This window comes from Budorcas taxicolor, chromosome 4 (genome assembly GCF_023091745.1).
Source record: "Budorcas taxicolor isolate Tak-1 chromosome 4, Takin1.1, whole genome shotgun sequence".
Taxonomy (NCBI): Eukaryota; Metazoa; Chordata; class Mammalia; order Artiodactyla; family Bovidae; genus Budorcas; species Budorcas taxicolor.
In genome coordinates, this window is record NC_068913.1 from 85,787,784 (window position 1) to 85,814,611 (window position 26,828).

Sequence of the window (26,828 nt, forward strand, 5' to 3'; positions counted from 1 at the left end):
ATTTAGGTTGGACTGGTATTTGTGAGGTATTCAGAAAAATAATTTCCAAAGACTCAATTAAGAGAAAAAAACACCTTTAATGGGGAAGGAAATAGCAACCTACTCCAGTATTTCTAGGGACTGTTCTAGATTTCCCTGGTGGCTCAGACGGTGAAGTGTCTGCCTACGATGTGGGAGACCGGGGTTCAATCCCTGGGTCAGGAAGATCTCCTCCTGGAGAAGGAAATGGCAATCCACTTCAGTATTCTTGCCTGGAAAATCCCATGGACGACGGAGGAACCTAGTAGGCTACAGTCCATGGGGTCGCAAAGAGTCGGACACGACTGAGCAACTCGACCTTCACGTTCTTCCAGTATTCCTGTTGGGAAAATCCCACTGACAGAAGAGCCTGGCCGGCTATGGGGTCGCCAAAGAGTCAGACACGACTGAGCATGTACATACGCAAACATCTTTAAAATGAATATATAATGTGTGAAACATTGGAAATGCACAAGGAAATTAAATGTTGGACATTGAAGGGAAAAAAAGGAAACAACAGAGTAGATGGAATGAATTCAGCAATCCCATGAAAATGCTGAGGTTATCTGGTAATATACTGGGCAGTTTGAGCATTAACTTCCCTTCTTCCTTCTCTCCCTCCTCTCCCTCCTTCCTTCTCTCCCTCCTCTCCCTCCTTCCTTCCTTATTAAAGTAACATTGACTTATAGCATTATGTAAGTTTTATCTGTACAACATATTATATTTCTACTTCTGTATACCCTAAAATACTCACCACAGATATATTAGTTTCCTCCCACCACCACAGAGTTGATTCTATTTACCATTTTACCCTCCAACCCCCTTGCCCTCTCCCCTCTGCTAGTCACTTCTCTGCTTTCTGTATCTAAGTGTTAGACCATTTGTTTTATTTTTTGTTTTTTTAATACGTGTATTAAGTCTATAACTTTTCTTCTAAATATTAAATAAACTCTAATGTAAAATGCTGTATTAATTTGAATTATTTTTTTATTTCTATATATGTTATAATTAGCATCATAATTCCTCTGTTGACCCAAAGATTAGAGATTTTATTTTATGTGATGTATTTTAGTTTTCTCTTTGTTTCTGAGTATTACCATTTTGGCATTGTATTCAGAGTTTTATTATCAAATAAGTTATTTCTTTTACATTTTTAAAAATTAATTTTATTGCCAGGAATTTGGTCAAATGTGTAAATATTTCATGTCTATTTGAGTTAAATCTAATAGACCCTGCATCCAAAGAAGAATAGTGCATTTAGCATTTTGATCAAGTTGGCGTGAGTGCTGTCGTTTCAGTCGTGTCTGATTCTTTGCGACCCCATGGATCATAGCCCACCAGGCTCCTCAGGCCATGGGACTCTCCCAGACAAGAATACTGGAGTGGGTTGCCATGCCCTCCTCCAGGGGATCTTCCTCACCCAGGGACCCAACTAGTATCTCTGCATTTTCTGTATTGACGACAGATTCTTTACCACTGAGCCACTGGGGAAGACCTTTGATTAAGTTTATGTTTTTGTTATTCAAACAGTACATATACTTCATCTTTTACTATTGATATTTTGGTGTTAGATATACATATATTTAGAAAACTTACATGTTCCCAGTCAGTTTAATCACTTGTCAAATATATGTGATCATTATCCTTTATTTCTGGCATGATTTTTTTCACTTTAATTCTGTCTGTTATTAATGTACTAACTGTCATTTCGTTAATTTTTACATAGTCCACTGCTTTATTCCTACCCATTTATTATTACTTTTCTAAACTTTATGTTTTAGAAGTGTCTGGAATATAGCAGGTTTTTAAAATATACAGTCGATTTTTGGCATTTCTCTTCAGTTATCTACAAGAATTATTATTCCTGGTATATATAGATTTATTTCTTAAAATTTGCTCTTGTCTTTATCTTGCTTCATTTTTATTTAATTGCTTTTCCAGATTTATATAGTATTTGCTCAAGGTTTTAGTTTTATTGCACTTCTTGATTTATAAACCTACCAAAAAAGAGAATTGTTTTCAAAGTTTTACTAAATTCTCTCAGTTTATGTGTGTCTGAAAATTTCTTATTTTTACCATCATTATAAAATCATATTCATTTATATGAAATGTAATAATAATGAATAGAGTATAGGAAGACATTTTTGGTGGTGATGTATATGTACGTGTTTATGACATAGATTGTGGTGATGATTTTATGGATGTAAAACTATACACAAACTCGTTAATTGTATAAATTAAATATGCACAAAGTTTTGCGGGTCAATCATAACTCACTAAAATGGCTTAAAAATTAATCCTAAGAATATCATCCTTGATTGTGTAATCATTCTTTTCTTTCTAGAAGCTTTAATTTTTTTTTGTTTGTTTTCATTTTGACTCATTTGTTTTCTTACAATTAAGTGTATGTGGAGATCTTATTGTTACTAATAATTAGGAGGATTTGGCTTTTTAAAAGGTATTTTATATTTCTAGAAAAAACACTTATCTTTCAAAATTCTCTACCCAGTTATTTCTAGTTACTTTAAAAAAAATTAGATATATGTAATGCCATCTATGGAGAAGGAAATGGCAACCCACTCCAGTATTCTTGCCTAGAGAATCCCAGGGATGGGGGAGCCTGGTGGGCTGCCGTCTATGGGGTCGCACAGAGTCGGACACGACTGAAGCGACTTAGCAGCAATGCCATCTAACTTAGTTCTCCATGCTTTGCAATCTTTTTCATGCATTCTTCTTTGTCTCTGTGCTACATTTTTAATATTTTATATTGATTTGTCAGGCTTCCCTCGATGACTCAGCAGTAAAGATTCTGCCTGCAGTGCAGGAGACAAAGGAGATGTAGGTTCTATTCCTGGGTCAGCAAGAGCCCCCAGAGGAGGAAATGACATCCCATTCCAGTTCTTTCCTGAAAAATCCCATGGACAGAGGAGCCTGGCAGACTATAGTCTGAAGGGACACAAAAAGTCGGACGTGACAGGACACACAGAACACACTGATTTGTCAATTTACATATGCATATACATATATACAAATACACACACACATATGCTCTTCAGCTGTGTCTAAAATTTCATACACAAACACACACACATAAGTACATGGTATGTTAGATGTGGGAGGGGTGTGTGTATGTGTGTTTTACTTTGCCCATTTGTGGATTATCCTCAGAAATTTTTAATATTCCATTATGGAAATAAAATCCTATTAACAATTTAAGTTGGGACTAGTTAGTAATATGCACTTTCAGCAGTCTGCATAGGAAATGTCTCATACTGCATATTTTACCCTAATACTTATATATTCATTTTAATTGTTGCTACAGACTTACATATCCCCCAAGCACCCTGTAGTCTTAACAAGAAGGTATTTGCCAGCCTTGTATTCCAGGATACTGGAATCAGCTGTGTCTAGTTCTAGATGAACTGGTTAAGACTGGATAGGATGAACCACCCTCCCACTGGGCATGTAGGAGAATGTGGTGCAGAGCCTGTAGTGTAGTTATGCCTATGAGTGGAATGACCATTACCTCACCTGTTTCCAATTACCTTCCCCCATGTTCTCCATGGTCCTAATGCTTGTACACTCCCCAGATCCCAGATTGACTGGTTTCTTTACTCTTTATCTCACAAATATCCAGAGTCCCTTGACTTAGAGGAGGTGGATCTGAGTGTTCTTTAATTTCCTTGCTTGGCTGTCTGGTGAACAAATCTCTTTGCTTCAAACCTCGGCATCTTGGCAGTTTGGCTTGCTGCATATCAAACAAAGCAAACCTGCTTCAGTAATACTATGATTCATTTATTTTGCAACTGGAAGTTTGTACCTTTTAATCTTTCTCAACTATTTTCTTTTTTTCTCTCCCCACCCTGACCCTTGGCAACTACCTATTTGTTCTCTGTATCTATAACTCTGTTTCTGTTCTGTTTGTTCATTTGTTTTACTTTCTAGATTCCACATATAAGTTAGATCACAGAGCCGCAACATCAAAAATGCAAGCAGGTCCAATAGAAAATGGGCAGAGGATCTGCATAGACGTTGTTTCCAAAGAAAATATACAGATGGCCAACAGGTACATGAAAAAGGGCTCAGCATCATTAATTATCAGGGAAATGCAAGTCAAAACCACAGTGAGATATCACCTCATACATGTGAGAATGACTGTTATCTGAAAAACAATAATAGCTGTGATTAGGATGTGGAGAAAGGGAACCCTTGAGCACTGTTGGTGGGAATATAAATTGGTGCAGCTGCTATGGAAAACAGTATGGGTTTTCTTCAAAAACCCATAGTTGAACTAGCACTGTTTTTGTTGTTTAGTCACTAAGTTTTGTCTGACTGTTTTGCGATCCAATGGATTATAGCACACCAGTCTCCTCCATCAATGGGATTTTCCAGGCAAGAATACTGGAGTGGGTTGCCATTTCCTTCTCCAGGGGATCTTCCTGACCCAGGAATCAAACCCACATCTCCTGTGTTGGCAGGTGGATTCTTTATCACTGAGCCACCAGGGAAGCCCTGAATTGGCATGTTATCCATCAATTCACTTCTGGGTATTTATCCAAAAATACTAATTGGAAAAGATATCTGCACCTGTCTGTTCATTGCTGCAGTGTTTACAATAGAGAAGATACAAAAGCAATCTGCCATTAATAGATGAATGGGTAAGGAAGATGTGTGTATTTATATATGTATGTATATATAATGAATATAATATTTACATATGTAATGAAATATTACTCAGCTTTAAAAAGACTGAAATAATACCATTTGCAACAAGATGGATGGACCTAGATTTTACCTTATGTAGGTAAAATAAGTCTGACAGAGAATGAAAAGTACTTTGTGAGTTCACTTTCACATGGAATCCTAGATAACTTTTGTGCCCCTGCAAATGCCCCACTTCAGTGGAAATACAGTTTATTCAGTCAGCAAAATCCTCAAACCCCAAGCTCACTGTGGATTCTATACTTATTTCCTTGTTCCTTCTTCTTATCCCAAACAAGGTTGACTATGTAGTCCCAGCAAATCAGATATTTTCTATTTTCCTCTTCTTTGTTCTTTATCCTGTAAAAGCTTTCTGCCTTCCATCCTGTTTTGAAGTTCTCTGAAAGGAGACTTTTCACTTCATGAAGTATTAAATAAAATTTGTTTGTATCACTGAAATTGTTTTCTTTAATCTTATTCCAACAGTTGTTGGTGATGAGGGTGGAATCTGAAGCTGACTACTAAAGGTCTATGGGTTGAGGAGATGCGTAGGTAAGGTGACCACTAAACCCTTGGTGCTGTGTTCCTCTTGTTGTTCCCACGGACTGTGGGTAAGTCATTCTCAGATTCCAGTTCCCCTTCCTTGTGTGCAGCAATCTGATCCAAACAAACTGTATTTAAAAAACATATTTAGCTAGATCCTAGGATGTTTTCAGAGTTTGTTAAAACTTCCAGGGTCCTGGAAAAGTTCTGGGGTAGTTAAATTGGAAGTCTGCAACTGTTGCTGTGTAACAGGTGCTCACCATTAGGGAACTCAAAAAGCTCTGAGGTAAATTAGCAGCATAATTAGTTGGATTCAGGAAAATAAAGGCAAGAAATTCAGACACACTTGATTATCAGAATCAAAATAGAGTCACAAGTCAAACTATCAAAATCCATTAAGGCATCCACAACTATAAAGAAATCCTCCAGTGAAAGAAGTAACAGAGCCATTGCTGGTGGGAATCTCAGAAGCCAAAGCAGCAAAATTGGTGGGTACAGATTAAGCACTTAAAAGATGTTAGAACCCTTCCCTCCTAGCTAAGGCTCCTGTGCCAGGAAAAGTTGGTCATGGACTAGGTTGGATTGCTACTAGGTCACTCGTCAACCTCAACATGTCAGTGCAATAAAGGGCATTGTAAAACCACAAAAAGTCCCCAAACTAGTGATACATCCAGCTTAGACATTCATTTGTCTCCAGAAGATCCAAGGCTTGGCCAAGGATATGGATCCTCAAGTTTCAAAGAATTGTGTGTGTCAGCTTCCAGAAGACCTGCTTATTTTATGTCTAGAAACATGAAAAGTAATAGACAACCTTGCCACATTCTGGTGGATACTGGGGCTAGAGTGTCTACTTTGAATCCCTCTTGGTTAGGAATCTGCAGATGAGACCCTGGAAAACTTGGCTGCTGCTGCTACTACTGCTAAGTTGCTTCAGTCATGTCCAACTCTGGGAAAACCTGGCAGAAGCCAGCAAAAAGTGAGCATTCTTATCAGAGTTAGCTCCCCTGAATCTCTGAATGTAAAATTCCTCATTATCCCTTCCTTTCTAATCTAGCCTCTTGTGAATTTGGTTTTGGGGTTCTTATTGGTTATCAATCTTTTCTCTCCCAAGGACAGCTTTTAAAGTCTTATTTGTCTGATTTTATGTCCTGAGAATTTGTCTTGGCTTTCTGCCTGCCTGGGGGCTCACAAGTTGTTGATTCTTGCATATGCAGGCAACAAAACTATCAGCTAGCAAATTGAAAACTATAAAAGTAATAGACAAGCTTTTGGCCAGACAAAAATGTGAGTTGCGCTTGTTTTGTGGCTAGGGTCCTACTGAGTGTTGCCAGTCTTTAGGGGAATTGTCATTGTCTTTAGGAGTGGCTCTGGATCTTCGGAGGAAGGTATCTTTTGTTATCTCTATTTCAGAATTTGTCAGCAACGAAGTTAAGATGATGGTTAGCTTTCTAATGTCTCATCAAATTTTCATAAGCAGTCTAAACATAATTGTTAATGACAAGTAAATGCTTACAAATAATAGTTTATAAATGAACTTTTCAACAATAATTATATTTGATAGTATATTTATTTCAAAAGATTCCAAAATCCTTTTGATGACCTTAAAAGTACAAAGCTAAGCTAATTGATAGATATTTATTAAACATTTCCAAATGAGATAAAATACTGAAAATTAGTTACTGAACATAGTTTTATCCACTTTGGGCTTCACAGATATTTTGGTGTTTTAGCAAACATATTTTGTGCGACATTGAAAAATTTACAGGGAGGAAGAATATACTTCTAGAAATTATGAAATATATTTATAACTTTGCCAAGTCTATAGAATGCTAGTATAACAAAGAATCCACAATTGCTTACTACTCAGTTTTCACTACAGGCAAACAATTCTAATTCTATTTAGAAATGATAAGGTTAAAATGAGACAACTCTGTGTGAAAAGTAGATAAGAAAAGTAAAATGACCTCGTTGTTTCAGAATGAGAAAAATAGGGCAAAATCTGAATGGATAGAAAAAAAAAAAAACTGTAGAAGGTTTCTGGAAAAGGAATCATGGGAAGGAAATTTTATGTGTGCTCAAGCTGACCAAGATTGGAATGGATTTAAGTTTTTTAAAAAAATGAGTTTTAATATCTAACTATGCTGGTGCAAAATTGGAATTTCCTTTTTTCTCTGTCAAAAGACCAATTTTCTTAGGTTATTGGTCCTTTATTAATAAAAAAATTTATATAAATAAATTTTCCTTTAGCCTTTAAGTTATTTCCCTGAAGAGCAAAGATTTTATGTCTTACCAAAATAATTTACTGTGCTTCATGTTGAATTTATCAAATCTTTGATTACTTACTTTCTTGTCGTTATTAAAAGAGCTAATTTTTGTTCACAACTATGTAGCTTTCTGTATTTGCCTTTGAGATATTTGCTACTTTGCTTATCTGGATGTTTTTGGCAAACTCCACCCACCCACCCCATCCCCCCAAAAATCGCGCTTTAAATGAAGATGTTTTGACCTTGAAATAAATGTGCCGTCCTGTACAGGGCCTCTGGGGCACCTCACAGGATTTCTGTCTTGTGTCCTTAAAACGGCCTAAAATTATCTGCATATGCTAGATTCCCATTAACTCTGTGATATTCTCTCCCACTGTTCTCCCTTTTAAGCACACCTTTTAAGCTACCCTGATTTCCGTGGAAAACAAGGCAAGTGGCAGCTTTGTTCTAATTGTCCTCTTTGCTTGTTGTTCTTGCCTGAAAGAACTGCTAAACTATCTCTGCAAGAGCTTTCAAATCTGCTTTGTCATCTGACATTCTTCCTGGAGGCTTACTCTGAACACTCTATAATTTAACCTGGTTTCTGTATGACTTTCAGTTGGAAACCTCAAGTTGTAAGATTTATCAATACTTCATTCCTTTTTACAGATGTAAGATACTTCATCATGGGTTTATTCAACAATTTGTCAGTTCATCAGATATGGACATTAGGGTTGCTTCCACTTTTTTGGATATTGTAAATACTGCTGCCATGAACTTGTGTACACTTGAATGAGTATGTGCTTTTAGTATTTAGTATTTCAAAATGGAATTGCTGGGTATATATATTTCCATGTTAACTTCATTGAAAAAACTCCAAGCTGCTTTCTTCACAGCTGAACCATTATTCATTCCCAATAGTAAAATTTTACATTTTCAGTTTCTCCACTTCCTTGCCAACACTTGTAAAATTCCATGTATTTTTAAATTTTGTTTGTTTCAGTCATCCTAGGCTTGAAGTAGTAGTTAACTGTTATTTTGATTTGTGTTTCCCTAATAACTAAAACTGAACATCTTTTCAAACGTTGGCCATTTGGATTTCTTATTTGGAGAAATATATTCAAGTTATTTGCCCATATTTAGATTGAGTTGGTAGCTTTTTACTACTCAATGATAAAAAGTTTATGTATGAATATTAGACCATTATCCTTTTCAAATATTTTCTCCTATTTTATAGGATGTTTTACATTTTCTTGATAGTATCCTTTGATATACAAAAGCTTTTGATTTTGATAAAACACATTTTATCTACTCTTGTTACTGGTACTTTTTGTTCCGTAACTAAGAATCATTGCCCAATCCAAGGTGCCAGTAATTGATACAGAATTTATTATAATATTCTTATGGATTTAGGTCTTGCACTTATATTGTTAACCCACCATAGTTAAGTTTTACATGATATGAGGTAGAGGTCCAATTTTATTCTTTTGCATGCTGATATCCAGTTGTCCCACTACAATTTGTTGATGATAATATTCTTTCCCCATTGAATGATCTTGGTACCCTCTTGGAAAGTTAATTAACCATATATGTATTATTTTTTGACTCTCAATTCTATTCCATGTTTACGTCAGTACCACATTGTTTTGATTACTGTAGCTTTGTATTAAGTTTTGAAATTAAAAAAAAAATAAGTCCTACATATTTGATCTTTATAAGTCTTGTTTTGATTATTTGGTGTCCCTGTAAATTCCATATTAATTTGATAATTGGGTTTTTCATTTCTATAGAAATATTGTTGAAATTTTGATAGGGATTGAGAGTATTTGGGGCATATTACCTTTTAAACAATATTATGTCTTTCAACAGGTGAACATGGGTTGATTCATTTATTTAGGCCTTTAATTTCTTTCAGCTATTTTTGTAGTATTTAGTGTACAATAACTTCATTTCATTGACTAAATTTATTCCTAGGTATTTTGTTCACTTGCATGCTATTAATGAAATTGCTTTTGTAATTTTCTTCTCAGATTGCTCACTGCATGTTTTCAGGAATATAATAGATTTTTTTGTGCTGATCTTTTACCCTGATATTTTGCTGAATTTTTATTAGCTCTAGTGCTATTCTTTTGTAGTCATTGCTTTTCCTGTATTTAAGAATATGTCATCTGTGAATAGGAAAAGGCAATGGGAACCCATTCTAGCACCCTTGCCTGGAAAATCCCATGGACGGAGGAGCCTGGTAGGCTACAGTCCATGGGGTCGCTAGGAGTCGGACACGACTGAGCGACTTCTCTTTCACTTTTCACTTTCATGCACTGGAGATGGAAATGGCAACCCACTCCAGTGTTCTTGCCTGGAGAATCCCAGAGATGGCAGAACCTGGCGGGCTGCCATCTATGGGATCACACAGAGTCAGACACGACTGACGCAACTTAGCAGCAGTGGCAGCAGCAGCAGCATCTGTGAATAGAGATTATTTTCCTTCTTCTTTCTCATTTTGGGTGTCTTTTATTTCTTTCTGTTTTCTAATTGTTCTGGCTAGAAGTTCCAGTACAATATTGAATAGCAATGGTTCAAGAGGCATCCTTGTGTTGTTTCTTTATATATAATCTTCTCCCGTATTATACAAAAGGGGAGAGGTCATTTACAGAAGTATTTAAATATGTGAAATGAAATTGAAAAATACACATATATAATTGGTACAGGGAAAGTGTATATAAGATAGAAAGTATCATCAATGAGGGGCGCATGTAGATATGCTCTTACAGTATTCTAGTATAGGGCTACAAATTAGGCTCTGCACTATCCAAAGTTAAATGGGGAAAATCTCAATTATGTTACGTAAGGAAAAAATTGAAACAGATACTGAGATGAAAGAAAAGATTTCCTTTATGTCTCAGTATATAAAACCTTTTTCTTTTATAAACTGTTATATAAGACATTGTAAATGTGGTAGTAATATACATTACAATAATTCAATAGTGAGTGATACATTATTACAGAAATTTTTAATGTAGGATAAACATTCAAACCATTAAGAGCAATGCAAGAATGGAATTAGAAGCAGCAAGGTAAAGCAGTTTTAAAAACAGAACACATCTTTGTGAGGATGCCCTGATGAGAAAGAAAAACTGCTCAGCAATCATGGGATTGGACTATGGCTAGACCAGATCATGTGCTTTCAAAAGAGTGAGAATAATCAAGTTTAAACTATCAGAGACCAAGGTGTTGTGTGTCAGGGGAAAAGGGGCAGGGGATGGAGAAGAAGGTTATTTGTGCTGCTGCTGCTAAGTCGCTCCAGTCGTGCCTGACTCTGTGCGGCCCCGTAGACAGCAGCCCACCAGGCTCCGCTGTCCCTGGGATTCTCCAGGCAAGAACACTGGAGTGAGTTGCCACCTCCTTTTCCAATGCATGAAAGTGAAAAGTGAAAGTGAAGTCGCTCAGTTGCGTCCGACCCCCAGGGACCCCATGAACTGCAGCCCACCAGGCTCCCCCTTCCATGGGATTCTCCAGGCAAGAGTACTGGAGTGGGGTGCCATTGCCTTCTCCAGAAGGTTATTCACAAGAGGCAGTAAATCTGGGCCTTTCATTAGTAAAATATCCTTCACTTTGGTACTCAAAACCTGGGGAGTGTAAACTATTACTCATTGAACTTTGCTAATTTTGAGATGACAAACTCATCATTCATGTGTGTATGTGGTTTTGGTTGTTTTTGTTTTAGTAGTGACATTTTGCCAGTATCCCTGAAAATCTAAGCATCTAGACTACTATCAAATTCACAGTAAATAAGTATAATTTTTAGGATGCTCTTATCACTGCATTTAAAGCAGAACTGTATGAAATAATGAAAACATCAGTTAAACATTTCATTCCTCTCTGAAGCATGATCTGAAATATTAGTAGTAAATATTAAGTTCAGCAGTATGTAGAATGCATGCTAAGTTGCTTCAGTCATGTTCAACTCTTTGTGACTCTATGGACTGTAGCCTGCCAGGCTCCTCTGTCCATGGGATGTAGATTAGTAACAGTTATTATTTTATTTTTAAAAGTAATAAACAATTCTGATGCTCATCTGCTTTTCTCTGCCTGACTTTTTCTGATGACTTACCACAGTTATTTGTGTGATAGCTTCTAGACAAATCAGGGGAGAGTCATATGTTCTTATCTCCTTGTCTTAGCTCATTGACTAAAGATAATTTCTATTTGATCCCCTTTAATTATGTGACTAATCAAAATTAATAAAATGTGATATTTTCTCCCTCAAATTTACTAAGCTACATTTTCACAGAACAATGTGTAAAATTCAGTAAGGCAACTGCGTGGGTTCTTCAACTTAAGTATATAATAAGCTACAGAAAGAGGTAGAGATGACTAGGAATGTGTATGATTTTGGCAGACATTTTTTAAATTTATTTTTTCAATGAAAGAAATACTGGTTAATTTTGGCTCTATTTTTTAAAAAATTATGTCCCCAGTTAAAATATCAAAAATCTCTGGTATTATTTGCTTTGTATCTTATTTTACTTGTTTCATAAAGCAAAACTGATTACATTAGTCCTTTAATGAGTTATGTATATATTTCAATATATTGCAACTTATTGAACATTTTCAGTCTAAAACCATTAGTGACTATAATGATGAGATCTTGCTCTGTCCAAATATATCTAGGAATAGTAAACTGTTGTCCTATAAGCATGTTTCTTTCTTGTCCATTCAGATATATGTGTGTATACGTAGAGAGAAAGCGAGAAAGAGAGAGAGAGTGCAGTATTTATATATACGTATATACATGCACTCCAGTACTCTTGCCTGGAAAATCCCATGGATGGAGGAGCCTGGTGGGCTGCAGTCCATGGGGTCGCTAAGAGTCGGACACGACTGAGCGACTTCACTTTCACTTTTCACTTTCATGCATTGGAGAAGGAAATGGCAACCCACTCCAGTATTCTTGCCTGGAGACTCTCAGGGACCGGGGAGCCTGGCGGGCTGCTGTCTATGGGGTCGCACAGAGTCGGACACAACTGAAGCGACTTAGCAGCAGCAGTAGCAGCAGCATATACACGCACACATATATGCATTACACTAGAATCTTGCATATAGTCTCCTCCTTGCATATAGTCTCCCACCACTCCATGTCATAAAAATATACAAGGTTGCTATCAGAATATGGAGAAGGCAATGGCAACCCACTCCGGTGCTCTTGCCTGGAAAACCCCATGGACAGAAGACCCTGGCGAGCCATGGTCCATGGGGTCGCAGAGAGTCAGACACAACTGAAGTGACTGAGCACTATGAAAATATAGAGTATTTTTACTGTTGCTCCCAACACAAGGATACTTAATTCTTAAAATTCAAGGAGACAGTATATTGTCATAGCCTTATGGTCATTTTTGAATTGTAATTAGTCATTGCCAACCACATAGACAGAACTGTATAGAAATCACATGCCTAGGGCACATTTTAGACCTACTTACTCAGAAAAATCCTGGAGCAATTATAGCATGTGCATGCTTAAAAGAGGTTCTTCAGATGTTTTGGAATGATTAAGAAAACCCTCGAGCTGGTATTTAATAATATTCTCAGGAGAGGAAACAGGATTAGAAGGTACAATAAAGCATGGAGATGGGGACAGATGATTAAACAAAAAGAGGATATAAATCATAGACTATACAATAAGAAAAGAAAAGAAGAAACACATAAAGCAGTTTGACATAAAGTGAAGCTGAAAGTATGCTATAAAGTAACTGAATTACCAGGCCAGAAGAAGGCCTGATAAAGAAAACGTCAAAGTGGATTTAAATGTAAAGCTGGACAAAGCATTCATCTTAAATTAGAATAAAACTTGCAGAGGTCAGGATTCCTGTCTCTATTCAACTCCTTCACCATCACATTGTTCCACATATTTGATACTCAGTACGTATTTCCAGGGTGGAAGAATGCTCTCTAACTAGTAAAGTATAAGTAAATTCATGCAGAAGTGGAGAAGGTACTGATTGTACTTGCGTCACTGTTCCAGGTATACACAGAGCCCATCTGTTGTACCAGATGCCTGGTGGATGATTGGACAGCAAATGTGTGGGAGGCAAAATGTATCTCTTTCCAAGAGGGCCACCAGGAAAGAGTCCAATGCAACTGTGCCAGGACTACTCCTAACTTCCATCAATAGCCTCGCAATCATATTGAGTTCCCTAATTTAACCAGAAAGCTTCTGCAAATCGGTGGAAAGATAATTGGCTGCATCTTACAGTTTAAAATAAACAATCCTTGAACATTCTTGATAAAAGTTAATTTACTGGTGCTCTAAGCAAACACTCTGTGTTTGTTATGCCTTCCTTTAAACATACTAAGACAGTTGACAGTTGTTTCTATAAATATTTCAGTATGCAGTATTTCTAAATTAACCCTTAATTTTCAAGTGTTTGATGTGGGTAGTTTATATGTTCTCCATAGTTTAAATATATTTCATTTAGCCATAATTATAAAAATCTATGGCTTGTAAAATAACAATGTAATGCATTAGTTTTCTATTTCAGATTTTCATTTCTAACCTGTAAATAACAGGATTCTGGAAAAAAATGTAAATAATTGCACTAAATTTAGCTATATGTTCTCTAGATTATTAAATAAATGCCATTATTGCAAAAATATATTTGCTTAAATAGAAAAACAAGCATCTGTTATCCTGAAAAGTTATTTATATGCGCTTTTTTCTCCCTTTAACTTATTTTTCATAAGGACTCATTTGAGTCAGTGATGCAATCCAATTATCTCATCCTCTGTCAACCCCTTCTCCTCCTGCCTTCAATCTTTCTTGGCATCAAGGTCTTTTCTAATGAGTCAGTTCTTCACATTAGGTGGCCAGAGTATTGGAGTTTGAGCTTCAGCATCAGTCCTTCCAATGAATATTCAGAACCAATTTCCTTTAGGGTTGACTTGTTGGATCTTCTTGCAGTCCAAGGGACTCTCAAGAGTCTTCTCCAACACCACAGTTCAAAAGCATCAATTTTTTGGTGCTCAGCTTTCTTTATAGTTCAACTGTCACATCTTTATGTGACTACTGGAAAAACCATAGTTTTAACGAGATGGACCTTTGTTGACAAAGTATGTCTGTGCTTTTCAATATGCTGACTAGGTTGGTCATGGCTTTTCTTCCAAGGAGTAAGCATCTTTTAATTTCATGGCTGCAGTCACCATCTGCAGTGATTTTGGAGCCCCCCCAAAAGAGTCTGCCACTGTTCCCCATTTATTTGCCATGAAGAGATGAGACTGGGTGCCATGATCTTAATTATCTGAATGTTGAGTTTTAAGCCAACTTTTTCACTCTCCTCCTACACTTTCATTAAGAGGCTTTTTAGTTCTTGTTTGCTTTCTGCCATAAAGGTGCTGTCAACTGCATATCTGAGGTTATTATTTCTCCTTTCAATGTTGATGCCAACTTGTACTTCCTCCATCCCAGCATTTCACATGATGTACTCTGCATATAAGTTAAATAAGCAGGGTGACAATATACAACCTTGACACACTCCTATCCTGATTTGGAACCAGTCTGTTGTTCCATGTCCAGTTCTAACTGTTGCTTCTTGATCTGAATACAGGTTTATCAAGAGGCAGGTAACATGGTCTGGTATTCCCATCTGTTTAAGAATTTTCCACAATTTGTTGTGATCCACACAGTCAAAGACTTTGGCATAGTCAATAAAGCATAAGTAGATATTTTCCTGGAACTCTCTTGCATTTTCAATGATCCAGCAGATGTTGGCAATTTGATCTCTGGTTCCTCTGCCGTTTCTAAATTCAGCTTGAACATCTGGAAGTTCACAGTTCATGTATTTTTGAATCCTGGCTTGGAGAATTTTGAGCATTATTTTACTAGTGTGTGAGATGAGTGCAATTGTACTGTAGTTTGAACATTCTTTGGCATTGCCTTTCTTTGGGATTGGAATGAAAACATCTTTTCCAGTCCTGTGGCCACTGTGGAGTTTTCCAAATTTGCTGGCATATTGAGTGCAGCACTTTCACAGTGTCATCTTTTAGGATTTGGAAAAGCTCAGCTGGAATTCCATCACCTCCACTAGCTTTGTTCGTAGTGATGCTTCCTAAGGTCCACTTGACTTCACATTCTGGATGTCTGGCTCTAGGTGAGTGATCACACCATCATGATTATCTGGGTTATGATGATCCTTTCTCTATAGTTCTTCTGTGTATTCTTGCCACCTCTTCTTAATATCTTCTGCTTCTGTTAGGACCATACTATTTCTGTCCTTTATTGTGCCCATCTTCGCATGAAATATTCCCTTGGTATCTCTAATTTTATTGAAGAGCTCTCTAGACTTTCCATTCTACTGTTTTCCTCTATTTCTTTGCATTGATCCTTGAGGAAGCATTTCTTATCTCTCCTTACTATTTGGAATTCTGTGTTCAAATGGGTAACTCTTTCCTTTTCTTCTTTGCCTTTTGATTTTTTTCTTTTCACAGCTATTTGTAAGGCCTCCTCAGACAACCATTATGCCTTTTCGCATTTCTTTTTCTTGGAGATGGCCTTGATCACTACCTCCTGTACAATGTCGCAAACCTCTGTCCATAGTTCTTCAGAAACTCTGTCTATCAGATCTAATCCCTTGAATCTATTTGTCACTGCCACTGCATAATCATAAGGGATTTGAATTAGGTCATACCTGAATGTGGTTTTCCCTATTATCTTCAACTTAAGTCTGAACTTGGCAATAAGGAGTTCATGATCTGTGCCACAGTTTTTGCTAACTGTATAGAGCCTCTCCATCTTTGGCTGCAAAGAATATAATCAGTCTGATTTTGGTATTGACCATCTGGTGATGTCCATGTGTAGAGTCTTCTCTTGTGTTGTTGGAAGAGGGTTTTTGCTATGACCAATGCATTCTTTTGTCAAAACTCTGTTAGCCTTTGCCCTGCTTCATTTTGTAGTTCAAGGCCAAACTTGCCTGTTACTCCAAGTGTCTCTTGACTTCCTACTTTTGTGTTCCAGTACTGAAATGCAGTAATTGGATGCAATCTCAAAAACGAGAGAATGATCTCTGTTGGTTTCCAGGGCAAACCATTTCTGTATCACGGTAATCCCAGTCTATGTCCCAACCAATAATGTTGAAGAAGCTGAAGTTGAACGGTTCTATGAGGACGTACAAGACCTTCAAGAACTAATAGCCAAAAATGATGTCCTTTTCATTATAGGGGACTAGAATGCAGAAGTTGAAAATAGTATCATCTACAACTATAGGGATGGTTAATATTTTCTACCATGTATCACTTACCCTAGAATCTTTCTGTGCAGTAGGAGGTTAGGATTTTTTTCATGTTTGGTTTCACTTCAGTGAAAACATAGTATCTCATATATTCTATGGTAGTAAAACAGACACAGTATAAATTTGTTTTTTTTCAGTTCAGTTCAGTCGCTCAGTCGTGTCCGGCTCTTTGCGACCCCATGAATTGCAGCACACCAGGCCTCCCTGCCATCACCAACTCCCGGAGTTCACTCAGACTCATGTCCATCGAGTCAGTGATGCCATCTAGCCATCTCATCCTCGGTCGTCCCCTTCTTCTCCTGCCCCCAATCACTCCAGCATCAGAGTCTTTTCCAATGAGTCAACTCTTCGCATGAGGTGGCCAAAGTACTGGAGCTTCAGCTTTAGCCTCATTCCTTCCAAAGAAATCCCAGGGCTAATCTCCTTCAGAATGGACAGGTTGGATCTCCTTGCAGTCCAAGGGACTCTCAAGAGTCTTCTCCAACACCACAGATCAAAAGCATCAATTCTTCGGTGCTCAGCCTTCTTCACAGTCCAACTCTCACATCCATACATGACCACAGGAAAAACCATAGCCTTGGCTAGACGGACCTTAGTTGGCAAAGTAATGTCTCTGCTTTTGAACAGACACAGTATGAATTTGTTTTTTAGAGGTATTTAATTTTTATAAGCCCTTTATAAGTATTTCACAGGTTAACTTACACAGTATCAGTATTGAAGTCTAAGAAATTTAAGTAGTGGTCTGAAACTAAATGAGACATACCAATCACAATCTTTGCTTGGAAGTAGAATAGTGGCTGCTGCTGCTGCTGCTGCTGCTAAGTCGCTTCAGTCGTGTCCGACTCTGTGAGACCCCATAGACAGCAGCCCGCCAGGCTCCCCAGTCCCTGGGATTCTCCAGGCAAGAATACTGGAGTGGGTTGCCATTTCCTTCTCCAATGCATGAAAGTGAAAAGTGAAAATGAAGTCACTCAGTCGTGTCTGACTCTTAGTGACCCCATGGACTGCAGCCCACCAGGCTCCTCCGTCCATGGGATTTTCCAGGCAAGAGTACTGGAGTAGGGTGCCAGAATAGTGGCTTAGAAGGGGCTATTACAGAAATGTGCTATTTGGAGAGTTTAAACCGGAAAACCTATTGTTTCTCACAATGAGGAAAAGTATTTAAATTGCATTTTAAATGAAGCAACATCAAAATAATTTTCTAAGAACTGTTTTTAAATTGTATAGAGATATTTTAAAAGAAAATGGCATTATTCTTTTCAGAATTGTTTAGAGATAATTAACCAAAGATATTTGAAAGATGTATTATAACAGGATATTTTTAGTATTAGTTTTATAAGAAGTTATTTTTTTCTACTAAATTTAAATATGATATTATATAGCATAAATTTTAAAATAAACCTAGAAAATAATAGTAATGGCAGACAGTATACATTTTTTTATTGAATCCATTTTGCTTTCTTTTTATTTTGGGGGGGCAAAAGCATGTGCAGGGGTACTGCATCGAAATTTTGTCAGTTATATGGACATTGAAACATTCAGATCTGTGTTGAAATGGCTTCTTCTAACAATATGTGACCTTGGGTAGGACAGTTCATACAGACAAAGCTCAGTCTCCTGAGCAGTGAAGGATCCATGTACGGAGCCTGGTGGGTTACAGTCCATGGGGTTGCAAAGAGTTGGACATGACTCATACATACTTACATATACATATATACATATATATGTATATATATGTACACACATATATATTAACCCATCTGGAGCTAAATTATTATTATCCTGAATGATACTTTGCCTATGTTCATTTTTTCCATCCAAATTTATTGGAATTCAATTGACATATTAAAGTCCGGAGCTTAAGATAAGTCTGTAGCTTAAAGTGCACAATGTGATGGTTTGATAAACAGACATTATGAACTGATCTCTACAATAAGGCTCGTTAATACATCCTTCACCCTGCATAATTTTACCATTATGCTATTAGTTTTAATGATGAGAACACAAAGTTGTACTCTTCTAGCAACTCTCAAGTATACAATGCAGTGTTATTAACTGTAACCACTGTACTATGCTTTAGGTCCTGGGATTTATTCATCTTATAACTTGTAGTTTGTACCCTTTGATCAGTATCTTCCCATCTCCTGTACCCACTAGCTATTGGCAACCACTATGCTTCTGGTGGCTCAGATGGTAAAGCATCTGTCTACAATGCTAGGGACCTGGGTTCGATCCCTGAGTTGGGAAGATTCTCTGGAGAAGGAAATGGCAACCCACTCCAGTACTCTTGCCTTGAAAATCCCATGGACAGAGGAGATTTGTGCAGGCTACTGTCCACGGGGTTACAAAGAGTTGGGCACAACTAAGTGACTTCATTGTGTGTTATGCTTCTTGTTTCTATGCATTTGATATTTTTTAGATTCTGCATGTGAGATGATAAAATATTTGTATTTCTCTGACTTATTTCACTTATCATAATGCTCTTGACATATGTCTATGTTGCAAATGGTAGGATTTAAATTTTATGGCTAAATAATATATATCATATTACTCTATTTCATATATATCAATGTATCATATATATTACATTTTATAGATATAAATTGTATAGAGTATATATACTGAATGGTAAAATCTTGGGGGCCATCTTTGAATTCTATCTACAATAGAGAATTTTAAACTCATTTGCTTTCAAATGTAACATTCCAGTTCAGAAATGAATCTATTCATTATTTCTAAAACTCATTTCTTTGTATAAATAAATGAGTATAGATTTTTGGCATTTGTTAATATTAGCACTTATCTTCCAACTGATAGATACTATTTATATCACCCAACTATAAAATCAGTACTAGAGATAAAATCACATATAAATACAGCATTTTCTTATATCCTTAGTTACTGAAGCTTGGCAAAAGGTCTTACATACATACTCTGTTGAAATATAATATATATTCTTTGTATTATAGCATCTCAATTGCACAAACACCTATTGCACAAAAATGTAGGTGAAAATTCAACATTATGATATAAAAAGATAAGGGTTTTGAACCAACACATAGTTTTTAAGTTCTGCTGTTTTACACGTTAAAAGAGAATTAAATTTTATGGTCACTTATTAGTATATAGTGCTTCCCAGGTAGCTCAATTGGTAAAGACTCCACCTGCAATGCAGGAGACCCTGGTTCAATTCCTGGGTCAGGTAGTTTCCCTGGAGAGGAGATAGACTACCTACTCCAGTATTCTTGGGCTTCCCTGGTAGCTCAGACGATAAAGAATCCACATGCAGTGAGGGAGACTTGGCTTCAATCCTTGGGTTGGAAAGATCCCCTGGAGGAGGACGTGGCAACCTACTCCAGTATTCTTGCCTGGAGAATCCCCATGGACAGAGGAGCCTGGCAGACTACTTAATAATTTACTTTGAAAACATCATAGGAACTCATGACTTTGGAACTAAAGTTTACTCATCCTAATACTAGTCTCAGATAGTATCACTGTCCTATAGGAGGCAAAGTAATTTACCTCTAGAAGTTTAAGTTTAAACATACTCTCCTGAGTGTCTTCTGTTTGTTTATATAACATTTTTAGCACTTACCCTATCCCAGGCACTGGGCCAAACACATTAAATGAATTAACTCATCTAACCCTCACCATATGCCTATGAAATTATCTATATTTTGCCTTATAATATGAAATGTTACTGATATGATTTCCTTCTTACTGTTAAATAATATTTCAAAAAATTACATGAAAAAGCCAGATATTTTAAGAATTTTTCCTTATTAAAATTTCTGATTAGATTTTAAGGAAATTAAGTAACCTGCTGGTGGTTACATGCTGACTGAAACTGAGTGAACAATTGGAATTTTCTTCATATCCTTCTCATTCATTTTCTTTTCCTTTCTCCCTCCTTCATTGTATGATTAACTTCCCCAAAATGAAAGGTAGAAAATAGAGAATGGAAAGCCCAAACCTAAAAATATGCATTTTTCTCTCTACTACATGATCTGCTTCTGTATGCGTTTTGGCTCCTTCCTCACAAATAGACAAAATATTTTTCGGTTTGACAGTGACATTATTAATGTGTCCCCTAAAATAACTTTGAAAAATTATATTCTGTTTTATGTGTTAGTTGACTTCTATAATGTTTCATTTTTAAAAGTTTAAAAGCTTCTAATTCAGGCATATTGTGCATGTGTGCATACGCAGCTGCTCAGTCCTACCAGACTCTGCGACTCCGGGACTGTAGTCTGCCATCTCCTCTGTCACTGGGATTATTCAGGCAAGAATATTGGAGTGGGTTGTCATTTCCTCCCTCAGGTTATCTTCCCAACCCAGGGGTCAAACCCATTTCTCCTGCGAGTCTCCTGCATTGCAGCAGAGTCTTTACCACTGTGCCAACTGGGAAACCCACACATGTTATAACTGATGATAAATATAAACTGCCACATTTCTTTTTAAAATTGAATAATGATTTCAGTAGACTTTTAGACAATTATGTGGTATTAAGTATTTTATTTCAGCGATCTTCAGGAAAGCATGGTGAAGAACTGGGGAAGTGAGGCAAGGGAAGGAAGGAAATGGAGTAGTGTGTTCATGTGATGAGATCCTGCTCTGGGTAACAGGAGTAATTCTGCAGATTCTATTGAAATCATTTGGAGAGACTAACTAGTAAAATACCGTAATTATCTCACTGAAAGGCAAGAAATATGACGTGTTTACCCACCTCCTTCCCTTACTGTGAGAAGATATCTCCTGGAGACAATAATTCTAAGGCACTTCCCCACCTCCCCCATTTTGAGTCAAGAAAGCTGCAACACTCAGAAGAAGCTCTTAGGCAGAGAGATACAAGTCTTGACGCAAGAAGCTGTCACTGTGGATGAGATATGTACATCAAAGTTCAGAAGACCCTGAGGTGTGCGAATGGTCAAGGGTCAGTCTCTGATGGTATCTGATTTACCTCTCAGTTCAGTTCAGTCTCTCAGTCATGTCCAACTCTTTGTGAACCCATGGACTGCACCACACCAGGCCTTCCTGTCCATCACTAATTCCCGGAGTTTACTCAAACTCATATCCATTGAGTCGGTGATGCCATCCAACCATCTCATCCTCTGTCATCCCTTTCTCCTCCTGCCTTCAATCTTTCCCAGCATCAGGGTCTTTTCCAATGAGTCAATTCTTCGCATCAGGTGGCCAAAGTATCGGAGTTTAAGCTTCAGCATCAGTCCTTCCAATGAATATTCAGGACTGATTTCCTTTAGGGTTAATTGGTTGGATCTCCTTGCAGTCCAAGGGACTCTTAAGAGTCTTCTCCAACACCACAGTTCAAAAGCATCAATTTTTTGGTGCTCAGCTTTCTTTATGGTCCAACTCTCACATCTATACATGACTACTGGAAAAACAATAGCTTTGACTAGATGGACCTTTGTTGGCAAAGTAACATCTCTACTTTTTAATATGCTGTCTAGGTTGGTCAAAGCTTTTCTTCCAAGGAGCAAGCATCTTTTAATTTTATGGCTGCAGTCACCATCTGTAGTGATTTTGGAGCCTCCCAAAATAAAGTTTGTCAGTGTTTCCACTGTTTCCCAATCCATTTCCTATGAAGTGATGGGACCAGATGCCATGATCTTAGTTTTCTGAATGTTAAGTTTTAAGCCAACTTTTTGCCTCTAATTACCACAAAATTCAATTCAATCAGTTATTTTCTTTGATATTAAAAATATGTTTCTTAAAGTAAACTTTTAGAATTTAAATATAACCTGAATGGAAACCAGTATAGAAATAGTAAATTTTTAAAAATCTTTATTTAACATAAAACAGAAACATAAAATTTCATGCCAAATTCTTCTAATTGAATAAATGTAGCTTTTCTTCAGAGAAGGCAATGGCAACCCACTGCAGTACTCTTGCCTGGAAAATCCCATGGGTGGAGGAGCCTGGTAGGCTGCAGTTTCTGGGGTTACAAAGAGTCGGATACGGCTGAGCGACTTCACCTTCACTTTTCACTTTGATGCATTGGAGAAGGAAATGGCAACCCACTCCAGTGTTCTTGCCTGGAGGATCCCAGGGACAGGGGAGCCTGTTGGGCTGCCGTCTATGGAGTCGCACAGAGTCGAACATGACTGAAGCGACTTAGCAGCAGCAGCAGCAGCAACAGCACCTTTTCTTCGATAAATCAGAAGTCATGGCCGAATGTGAAATTTTTGCTAGAAATAGAAAATATACAGCATTACTCTTATTTTTCACATATTTAGTAAGCCTTTTACATATAAGTAAGTATATTTAATAGAGGGAAATCTCCATTGCATACTATTCAATTATTTAAATGTCTTCTGATTTATAGAATAAAATTCTTAAATTGATATTACTAAAAATTATTTTAATAAGATATCTACTCATTGCTTTATTGTGAATATCTTTCAATTTTATTGAAATCAAATTACTGAAAATTACTCAACTTACAAAATATTTACTACTTCATCTCTAAAGCGATTCACCATCTTAATTTCTCAGAACTAAACCAAAAATATTTTTCATAAGACATCAATAAAATGATAATTCTACTTATTATTCTCTACTGAGGCAACTCTTTTAACTCAATATCACATCACCTTTAAATGCCTTAATGAAAAATAAATAAATAAATAAATAAATGCCTTAATGACTAATACATGACAAATATTGAAAAAGTAAAAATATTTTACCTATTCTCTTTAGAAAATTCAAGAGACACAGGGATATATTCAAATTATTACTATTTCACTTAAATCAGTATCACCAAATGAATTCTTTCACTTTCAACTGTACCTTCTAATGGCATATTCTAGAAACAAGTATTGCAACTAGTTGAAAAGAATTGTTTATTTTCAAAATTTGAAAATTCATGCGTTTGGGGGTGTATGTTTTTGTGTTGGTACATTAAGTATGTTTTATTGATACTCTCTTTGCTTTGTCTCAGAGGCTTCTCTCTCAAGAGATTTGTTTTTATATCCCCAAATGGAAGATGTAAACTTATTAAAATAAAATTTTCTTTACTTGAACATTCCTATGCTGCCAAATATCTGAATTCAGAAGACTCTGTTTTTATGTTGAGACTTTGTCCTTAACAGACATATATAAAACTATGAGAAAATAGAAATATTTTAGTTATTCATTAGAAGCAGTATCTTTTATTGAATCCCCTATAGATTTGTGTCTGTGTGAGTATGAGTGTGTGTGCTCAGTCATGTCCAACTCTTTGCAACCCCATGGACTGTAGCCCGCCCCGCCCCTTTCAAGGCTCCTCTATCCATGGAATTTTCCAGGCAAGAATACTAGAGTGGATTACCATTTCCTATGCTAGGGTGTCTTCCTGACCCAGGGATCCAACCCGTGTCTCCTGCATTGCAGGAAGATTCTTTACTACTGTGCCACCTGGGAAGCTCTATAGATTTGCACACCCAAGGTAAATAGATCTGGTATTATTTGGGGTTGATAAATATAATGAAACATTTGACTCTATTTTTGATGTTTGACTGTTAATGAGTTTCAAGCCCCACCACTCACCCTCCACTTTTCTCCCATCTGACAAAGCTGATGTCAAAGTATGAGTACTCTCTGTTTTCATGCTGGTGGGAAGTTCAGACAACATCCATTCTGGCTCCCATTCTCATAAACCTCTAACCACAATGAAAGCCAAGCTAGTCTCCTTTTCATAGTCTCTCTAGTCACATTTGGACTTGCTTGGGAGGCTGCCCTTATGTCTGCAGAGATCCTCATGCCCAACAGGTATTTTGTTATCAGCTTTAGGAACATTCTGCTGAACATGTAATGGTGAGAAGGCAATATGGGACAGATGTTGGTTAATTTGACATATCAGGAGAAATAGTATTTTGCCCTCAAGATACTTAAATATATCCTTGATTCTTGAGAGGGTAATCCACAACTTTGTGCACAGCCATTGAGAGTCCTGACTTTCAAAGGCAGTGAAGTCATGTTGTTGCTATTTCAAAAATATAATAGTTTCATCAGTCTCTCTTTGAGTAGATTATAATATCTAAATCTTGGACACCTATCAATCAAAAAGTAAGCAACTCAAATGGCTCATTTTAAGCAGATTTCAAAACAACTTGGACTTGTATTTGAGGGTTTCATTTTGACTCATCTAACTATTATGGGTTACCTGTTTATAAGAATGTCCACAAAAAAATAGAAATGATATGAAGAAGCTCAGTAATGATAATTTTTGCCTCTTTTAAAAATATATTTAATAAAAATGATTACAGAAACAAATAAGTCTCATTTTGTAATTAAATTATGGAAAGGAAGTTATGTAGACAATATTTCTCTAATACCAGAAATTTATATCTAATAGAGAAAAAATACAACATCGATAAACAGAAAATATGAAGTATTTATCTTACTGTACATTTGGAGATTTCACTAAAGTTCCTTACCCCTCTATAGATCTCAGTCTATTTATAAAATAATAACTTATCTGTCAGAATGACACTTCATTATCCCTTTCCTATCTAATACATAAGGTTCTGTGATACATCTTTAGACATTAAAGATTGATGAACTTAAGTAAATACATAGTGTGTGTGTGTGGTGTAAACATGTGCAAATTACAAACTTTCAAGCTACTAAACTAATATTAGCATGCAGAAAACTATCTAATAACCCAAGGATTCATAGAATTTCTAATGTTCCTAGGCTAATTTCTGTTAGAACTACTTTTTAATGATGATATTGTCTATATTGGCTTTTATAAGTATATATTTGTAGAACCAGTTTGCCAATGTTCTCTTTAATTGACCTCTTGGTCAAGTTTACTCTCAAAGATATAGGAGCCACCTGTCATTTTTCTTCTGTAAAAATTAAGTTTTGAATGCTTCTAACTCTGACTCCTTTGTATCTTGAATAAAAAGAAGTCCTGTTCATGTGAATTGGTTGACTCATTGGTTAGTTACATCACTATTCAGACAGCCATCAGTTCAGTTCAGTAGCTCAGTTGTATCTGACTCTCTGCGACCCATGGGCTGTAGCACATCAGGCTTCCCTGTCTATCACCAACTCCTGGAGCTTGCTCAAACTCATGTTCATTGAGTCAGTGATGCCATCCAACCATCTCCTCCTCTGTCATCCCCTTCTCCTCCTGCCTTCAATCTACCCACCATCAGGGTCTTTTCCAAGGAGTCAGTTCTTCACCTCATGTGGCCAAAGTATCGGAGCTTCAGCTTTAGCGTTAGTTCTTCCAATGAATATTCAGGACTGATTTCCCTTAGGATTGACTAATTGGATCTCCTTGCAGTATAAGGGACTCTGAAGAGTCTTTTCTAAAACCACAGTTCGAAAGCACAATTCTTTGGCGCTCAGCTTTCTTTATAGTCCAACCTTACATTCATACATGAATACTGGAAAAACCATAGCTTTAACTAGACGGAACTTTGTCAGCAAAGTAATGTCTCTGCAAAGTAATTTTTGTGTTCAGACAGCCATAGCTTCATTAAATGAACAGAGACCAACAGGTTTGCACTAACTAGGGAAATTCACTGGACTCATCCAAAGAGTCCTCAAGAATGATTTCTGATCATCATTGTTTCATGCTTTATCTGACAGGGTTTGGTAGTTGTTTCAAAATATTTCCTTTTAAGACCTACAGACTATATTAATGTTCATCTTAAAATGAGATAGAACAAAATATCAGATTGCATACTTTTGTTGTGGTCAAATTTTTATTTTGTAAAATATCTCATATCTCTTTCAATGAGTATTTTCTGCTTAAGGCATATTTTATTTTATAACTCAGGGATATTTCTGCTATAATTAATACCAAATGTATTTCCTTTCTTTTTGAAAAATGCACCTGCCATCCCTAAATGAATGGGTTAGAACTAGATGCATTCTGGTTTACTGAGGATCAGCTAAGTACATGATGGAGCTTCCCTGGTGACTCAGCGTTAAAGAATCTCTCCGCAATGCAGGAGTAGCAGGAGATGAGGGTTCAATTTATGGGTTGGGAAGATCCTCTAGAGGAGGTCATGACAAATCACTCCAGTATTCT